Source organism: Zalophus californianus, chromosome 1, assembly GCF_009762305.2.
Source record: "Zalophus californianus isolate mZalCal1 chromosome 1, mZalCal1.pri.v2, whole genome shotgun sequence".
Lineage (NCBI taxonomy): Eukaryota > Metazoa > Chordata > Mammalia > Carnivora > Otariidae > Zalophus > Zalophus californianus.
In genome coordinates this window covers 168,801,299-168,810,174 of record NC_045595.1, presented here as the reverse complement: position 1 = coordinate 168,810,174, position 8,876 = coordinate 168,801,299, and positions in this window count along the sequence as shown.

Genomic DNA, 8,876 nt, shown 5'->3' with positions numbered 1-8,876 from the left:
AGTTTCTGTGCCTAGGTTCTGGTTATCTATTGCTGCTTAACAAACTATCCCAAGTGGCATGGCTTAAAGCAACTTAGTGGCTTGAAACAATGATTTTATTACATCTTAAAGTTTTATTGCTCAGGAATTTGGACAAGTCTTGATTGACTCTTCTCTTGGTGTCAACAGTTTATTCTTCTGGCAGATGGACTGGTCTGGTGGGCCCAAGACAGCTTCACTCAGTGTCTCACACCTTGGTGCAAATGGCTCGAAGACTAGAGTGATTTTAGACTATGTAGGGGGGCCACCTTCTTGTAGCCTTTCCAGCATGGCCATCAGGGCAGTCAGACTCATGTGGCAGCTAAGGGTTCTTAGAGAGAATGTCCCAGGAGCCCTAGGCAGAAGCTGCATAACTTTCTAAAACATCACTCTTCCACCTTCTGTGGACCAGGCATGTTACTAAGGCCTGCACAGATTCATGGGGAGGTGAATTAGACTCCAACTCTCAATGGGAGAAGTAGCAAAAAAGTTGCAATTCTTTTTAATCTACCACAATCTTCCACTAAGATTTAACCAATGTTACAATCTTGCCATATTTGCCTGTGACGCAGAAAAACATTTTTATAATAGAACCTTGATAAAGATGACCTGGAAGTCTAAATAAATGATCATACCTAATAGTGAAATGTTAGTACTTTTCTCTTTGAGGTCAAGAACCAGTTGGGGATTCCAGGTTCTATTACATAGTACTGAAGATGTTAGCCAAAATAATAAGACAAAAAAAGGAAATAAAAGGAGATTGGAAAGAAGTAACTTTTCATTATTTATAGACAATATGGTTGTCTCCATAGAAAATCCAAAAAAAGTATAATTTACTAGAATTAATAGTTTAGCAATGTTGCTGGATAAAAGATTAATGCTATTCTCAAATTGGTCCCTTATGTTTTCCAAACTATTGGCTATTTTTTTTAAAGATTTTATTTATTTATTTGACAGAGAGAGACAAAGCGAGAGAAGGAACACAAGCAGGGGGAGTGGGAGAGGGAGAAGCAGGTTTCCTGCTGAGCAGGGAGCCCAATGCGGGGCTTGATCCCAGGATTCTGAGATCATGACCTGAAGGCAGATGCTTAACAACTGAGCCACCCAGGTGCCCCCAAACTATTGGCTATTTTGTGGTTCTCCTGTTCTCAGGTCTGGCAGTTGCCCTGTTGCTTTCTTTTCCTCCTTCATGGGCAACTATCCCAGGTCTTAGCTGTTGGTGGTTTGACCCCACACTGTCCACTTGGGAGTGGAGTACATCTTGTCACCAGTATTTGCTGTAGGGTTGTCCATGGATATTTTCCTTTCCAATTGCTCTGTTGGTTTTTATGTGGGGATTCAGAGAGGTTGAAAAGCTATGCTATCTTCATTATTATTTTCCCGGAATACCTCTAGCTCAATAGCATTTTGATCTTGTAGCTACTCATTTAGAGAAGTTTCTTTTTCTTGTTACTAGGCATTTTTCTTTTTACCTTTATTATGACATAATTATGGTTTCACAGGAAATTGCACATGGAAGTCCCATGTACCTTTCATGCCACTTTTCCCAATATTGACAACTTGCATAACTATAGGACAATATTAAAAATAGGAAATTGACATTGATACAATCCAAAAAATTTATTCAGATTTCACCAGCTATACACGCACTCACTGTATGAGTTACAGTTTTGGGCAGTTTTAACACGTTTCATGTAACTACCACTGCAACCAAAATATAGAACTGTTCCATCATCACAAAGCTCCCTCATGCTGAACTTTTATAGCCAAAACCCCCTGCTCCCAATCCTTAACCCTTGGCAATCACTAATCTGTTCTTCATCTCTGTGACTGTGTTATTTCAAGTATGCTATTTAAAAAAATTATATAGTATGCATTCTCTTGAGACCGAAATTTTTCACTCAGCATAATTCTCTTAAGGGCAATCTAAATTGTTGTGTATATCAAATCATTCATGTGTAGGTTTTTGCATGAACATAGGTTTTATTTTCTCTAGGGTAAATACCCAAGAGTGCAATTGCTGGATCATATAGTAGTTGCATTTTTAGTTTTAAAATGAACTGGTAAACTATTTTCCAAAGTGACTGTACCATTTTTAAGTCCCATCAGCACCATAAGAAGGATTTAACTTCTCTGCTTCTTCTCCAGCATTTGGTGTTGACACTATTTTAAAAAATTTTATCCATTTTGATAGGTACTTATAGTGATATCTGATTTTGGTTTTAATTTTCATTGACCTGAGGGGTAATAATATTGACATCTTTCAATGTGTTTATTTGCTATCTATCTTTTTCAATGAAAGGTCTTTTGCTCGTTTCCTAATTGGATTGTTCTTTTAATGTCAAAGTTTGAAAGCTATTTATATATTCTAGAAACTGGTTGGATATGTTTGTAAATGCAAATATTTTCTCCCAGTCTTCAGCTTGTTTTTTCATTTTCTTAACAGGGTCATTTACAGAACAAAAGATTTGAAAATGATGAGATCTAGTTAAAGTTTTTCCTTTTATGCATTATACATCTAGTGTGAAATCTAAGAACTCTTTGCTTTGTTTCTTTTTTAAAAAATTTTTAAGATTTTATTTTTAAGTAATCTCTACACCCAGTATGGGGCTTGAACTCACAATCCTGGGATCAAGAGTCACAGTCTCCACCAACTGAGCCAGCCAGGCACCCCTCTTTGCCTAGTTCTTGATCTCAAACATTTTCTTCATTTTTTCCCTAAAAGCTTTATAGCTTCACAATTTATGTTTAATTCTGTGATCCATTGTGAGTTCATTTTTTTGTGTAGGGTGTGAGACATAGGTCAAGATTCATGTTTAACTTTTTTTCTTTAAAACAGGGTGAATGCAGGTCCACACGCCCTGCTGGATGGCTGCTAGAAGATTCATTTTTAAAACTGTGTATGTCCAATTGTTCCAGCACCATTTGTTGAATAGGTTTTTCCTTACTCCATTGAATTGTTTTTGCACTTTTTCAAAATTTAGTTCAGATATATATATCTGTATCTGCTCCTGGATTCTCTATTCTGGTCCATTGGTCTATGTGTGTCTCTATCAACACCACACTGTCTCTATTATTGTAGCCATACAGTAAGCCTTAACATTCTATAGCATGGTTCTCCCACTTTACTCCTCATTTTCAGAATTGTCTTTAACTATGTCATGTCCTTTGAATTTCTATAAATTTTAGAATAAGCTTTTCCATGTCTACAAACACCTGGGTAGGAATTTGTATTAAACCTAGAGGGCAGTAGGGGGAGAATTGACATCTTTACTCTAGGAGTCTTTTAATTCATGAGTAAGCCTTTCCATTTCTTTAGTCTTCTTTGATTTCTTTCATCAGGTTTTTGTCATTTTCAGAATACAGATTCTGTACATGTTTTCTTAGATTTGTATCTAAATATTTCACTTTCTTTGGGGGGCAATTATAAATGATATTGTGATTTTAATTTTGATTTCCACGTGTTCATTTTTAGTATGTAGAAATGCAATTAATTTTTCTTTGTATTGAGTCTGTATCTTGGGCCATTGCTGAAACTCACTTATAGGTTCTTGGAGTGTTTTTGTAAATCCCTTGGGGTTTTATATAGAGACAATCATTATCTGCAAATAGAGACAATTTTATTTCTTTCTTTAAAATTTGTATGCCTTCCCTCACCCCCCTCCAACTTTCTTCCCTTATTGCACTGGCTAGAACTTCTAGCACTGTGTTGAATCAAAGTGGTGAGAGTGGGCATTCTTGCCTTTTTCCTGATCTCAGGGGGAAAACTTTCAGCCTTTCACCATTAAGTATGACATACAGGAGTCATTTTAAAATAACATCTTTTCATGATTACAGAAGTGATACATGATCACTTACAGAATATAGCAAAAAGCATAAAGAACAAAACAAAATTATCTGAAATCCCATGATTCATAGCTGACATTTGAGATCATACTAATAAACTCTATCTATTAGGGTTCTTCAGAGAAACAAAACCAAAAGGGTGTGTGTGTGTGTGTTTGTGTGTGTGTGTGTGTGTGTGTGTGTGTGTGTGTGTGTCAGGTGGGGGGGGAGATTTATTTTAAGGAATTGGCTCACATGATTATGGAGGCTGATAAATCCAAAATCTGCAGGGTGGGCCAGCAGGCTGGAGACCCAGGGGAAGCAATATTACACTTGAAGTCCAAAGGCAGTCTGTTGGTAGAATTCCCTCTTGCTTGGGGTAGGTCAATCTTATTTTCTACTCAGGCTATTTGGTTAAATGAGGCCCACCCACATTATAGAGGGCAATCTGCTTTACTCAGAATCCACTAATTGAAATATAAATCTCATCCAGAGATCTTGTCATTTGTGACAACATGAATGGACCTAGAGGGTATTATGCTGAGTGAAATAAGTCAGACAGAAAGAAAAATACCACATGATTTCACTTATATGTGGAATCTACCAAATAAATGAATAAACAAACAAAAAGCAGACTCAGACCTATAAGAAAAGAGATCAGACTGATGGTTGCCAAAGGGATGGGCAAAACTGATGACGGGGAGTGGGAGATACAGGCTTCCAGTTATGGAATGAACAAGTCATGGGAATAAGAAGTATAATATAGGGAATATAGGCAATGATATTGTAATAGCATTGTATGGTGAGAGATGGTAGCTACACTTGTGGTGAGCATTGCATAACATATAGAGATGTTAAATCACTATGTTGTATGCCAGAAACTAATGTACCATTGTGAGTCAACTATACTCAAATTAAAAAAAAATTTAAATTTTTTTGCCATAAATAAATAACAATTTTTACTTTTAAAACATGTAAATCTTTTTTATTATATTAGTCACCATACAGTATATCATTAGTTTTTGATGTAATATTCCATGATTCGTTGTTTGCTATTAAAAATGTAAATCTCATCCAAAAACACTCTCATGGAAATCCAGAATAGTGTTTGACCAAATAGCTAGGCACCATGGCCCAGTCACTTTGACAAATAAAATTAACTATCACAATTTATTATATTTTGATTTTGTCACCAAATATTTTATTTTGAGAAGTTCCCTGTGTCATTAAATCCCTTGATTTTTTATGATTGCATAGAATTCTGTTGTATGAATATGCCATAATTTATTAGCATGGTCTCCAATTGTGCTTTTAAGATGTTTCCACATTTTTGCTATTTTATTTTATTAAAAGATTTTATTTATTTATTTATTTGGGAGAGAGTGTGTGCATGTCGGGGGAGGAGCAGAGAGAGAGGGAGAGGGACAAGCAGACTCCAGACTCCATGTTGAGCATAGAGCCTGATGGGGGACTTGATCCCACAACCCTGAGATCACGACCTGAGCTGAAATCAAGAGTGGGACACCTAGAAGCGCCTGGGTGGCTCAGTTGGTTAAGGGGCTGCCTTCAGCCCAGGTCATGATTCCAGGGTCCTGGGATGGAGCCCCGCACCCATGTAAAGCCTACCATGAGCCCTGCTGCTCCCCCTGCTTATACTCTCTCTCTCTAATAAAAAATAAAAAATCTTAAAAAAAAAAGAGTGGGACACCTAACTGAGCCACCCAGGCGCCCCACATTTTTGCTATTTTTAACAATGTTTTGATGAACAAATATCCCCTGCATACCTCTGATTATATACTTATAATACTAAGAAGAGAAATTTCTGGGTCAAAGAACGTGAATATTTAAAACACATCTTCTTAATTCATCTTGCTGTATTTCTTTCCAGAAAGACCATATTCATACTAAGAGTATATGGCATTTAATCCTCAGAAAAGATTGTTCTGGAGCTTTGTTAAAGTTTTTATTTATGATATTCTGAAGATTAACCGTTGTTTATTTTTATTTTTTTTTAAAGAATTGTTTGAGAGAGAGAGGAGAGGGGGTAGAGGGAGAGGGAGAGAAAGAATCTCAAGCAGACTCCCTGCTGAGTGCAGAGCTGGACCTGGGGTGGGGCACGTGGGGCTTGGGGTGGGTATCTCACAACCCTGAGATCATGAGCTGAGCCAAAATCAAGAGTCTGATGCTCAACCAACTAAGCCACCCAGGCACCCCTACTCATTGTTTATTGACTCAAACTTTAACCTTTCCAATTTCTTTTTCTAAATGTCACAAGTATTTTGTCACTGTTTCCTTTAAATGTTTGGTGATCCATTCTGTTATTCTACATTGCAAAATTTTGCCCCTCTTAGAAGTGAGACTCAATGGGATTCTTTAATTACCTCAATTCTTTTCTGGGGCACTTCTTATGGGGAGGCTTGTAGACTCAGACTAAAAAAAAGTGCTGAGACATTACCCTCAGATTCTCTGAAATTGTAGTTAATAGCTGGGAAGAAGCCTTTTCTGAAATATAACACACTGATGAGCTAAACTGGCAAAGTTTTTATTACAGAGTGGTAAGTTTTAACAAGTAGCATGTTCAATCTGTTTTAGAATAATAGCTGCCCAGGGATCAACAAGACCTTGAGAGGCCATGCAATTAATAGCACTGCTGGAGGCAAAGCTGCACAGATTCCATCTCTGGTAGATGAGAATCAATACTGTGCTTCAAGGTCTCTTGTGGGAGAGATGATATATTGTCTTAGAAAAACCTATTCCAACATCTAACAACTTTGACTATTGTAAAGCCTACCGTTAGCCCAAATCCTGCAGAACTTATTGATGCTTACTGCCAAAGTAACTAGATATTTATATAACCAATATTCTTGTAGGCAGACCTCTGAAAACACACGTTTTTACCCTCTTAGATATTTTTTACATCAACGTGGTATATTTAAAAAAATAGTTTTCATAATATAAGCTCCATAACATTTTAGAATAAGAAATGATGATGAAGTACCCTCAAGTAATACATACTTTCAGACACTTGGTTAATCACCAAGCAACAGTGGCAAACTTCACAGTGTAACTTGGTAACAGTCATGGAAATGGATGACTGGGTTTTAACATGTTACCTGTAAAAGAACATTCTGACAATCAGGACATTAAATGTAACAGTACACAGTTTCAAGTATTCAAGCACTGCTTTCTGGCAGGTAAAAACTGTGTAAAAACCACTGATGTATTTTGACTCTATATAAATATATAAAGATGTAGCAGCTTTGTTCTCCTGTACATAGCATTTCTTTTCTGAAATGAGAGTGGCTCAGGCAAGCTCGAAAATAGTGTGGGGAATAATTCTTCCCTTTAACTGGCAAGAAAAAAAATGAACTAAAAAAAATAAATTATTGTAGAAATAAGGACTACGGAGAATGAACTAAGTAAGAGGAATGCATTGAAATAAATAAAGGGAGTTAATTAAATGAAAGAGAGAATGAAATAAAGAGAAAATCATTTCCACCCCCCCGCCCCCATGATCACAGTCTCCTGAAGCAGCGAATGTGAACTAGGACATTGAAAAGCCACTTCATTTGTACACAGCTCAAGGATTATTTTCACTGATTGCCTGGGTGCCCATGATATCTGACTGCTTTATGAGAATACGTGCACCACAAGCTTCCTACCATCTAAGAGAAGGTAATTCCTTTCACATTGAGCATGATAAGAAAATACACATGCAAGCTCTCTAGAAAACTACAGCTGTCTCAGCCACTTGACACTTTGGAGTACACACCATGGGCTTGGCAAGGCAGAGCATTAGAGCAGGGTCAAAAGGGCAGCTCCCTTTGGTCCCGCGCCCTGCAGCATCTCCTCAGGGCAGGTATCCAAGCACCTGCCAGGGAGAGCTGGGGCCAGGCTCCCGGGGGACACATGGCCTCCTCTTGTGCGAGGGCTCCCAAAACAGGCTGGAAGAGGAGTTTTCCTCCAGTTGCTGAGAGCTGGTACCTGCAGCTGCTGCTTTGCTGCTCCAGGTTTGCTGTAAGAACCTTAGTCCAGGCAAAGCAGGGAGACATCTTTCCCATACATTGAAGGAAATGGGCTTAACTAGGAGAAAAATGGAGGTGGATTGATTTTATATACTGTAGACCAAATTCTTTTTCTTTTGGGGGTAACTTCATAACTTTTTGTTTTAGGAGAATTTTTGGCCAAAGATATGAGGAGTTCCCTTTCCTTCCTGTATTGGGGGTCCCAAAGACCAGCCCTAGGTTCAGTGACTCACAGGACTCACAGGACTCAGGATGTAGTTATATCATATTGAAATAGTCTGCTACAGATGTTATTAGGTTTCAGCCTACCATCAGATCCAGGCAATTAGGTTCTCTGAATTCAGGATTCCAAAAAAGCCAGTGACTTTTCTTCTTTGGCAGCAGCAAAGATGAGAGACTACAGGGTCAGACAGTGGAGTTCCGAGTTCTTCTAAGCCCCCCTTATCTTATCAGTCTTAGAATCCAAATTGACCTGCTCAAAAATATGCACAATTAGTCTAGAAAATCATCAGCCTCTAAGAGTCAGACATCTGATTTTACAGAAACTTATTATCAAACTAAAAACTGCTTTTTAAAACTCAAAAAGATTATTTCTCCTTTTATGTTGTCTGCCTTTTCTCATAGGCTCAACAGGCAAAAATCATGGGAACAATAATCAGTTATGAAGATTTCAATACTCAGATGTTCAAAGATTTTAAATTTTAATCCATCCAAGGAAGAAGTCCTGTTCTACTAACACCTTTTATTGGGCAGCTTTCCCAGACTGGAATAATCCCTTTAGCATTTATGAAATTACAAGCATATAATATTTTACACCATTTTTTAAAATCATATACCCAGAAGCAATAGCTACAAAATAAAAAGCCATTTTAGAAAGTCTCTCTCTCTCTCTCTCTCTCTCACTTTTTTTCTTTTTTGCAAGTTTACTCAAACCTTAGCAGTAAATTCGACACTTTCAGGATTAAAATTACCACTATTGAGAGATCCCAGCTGGAATGCAACAGGCTG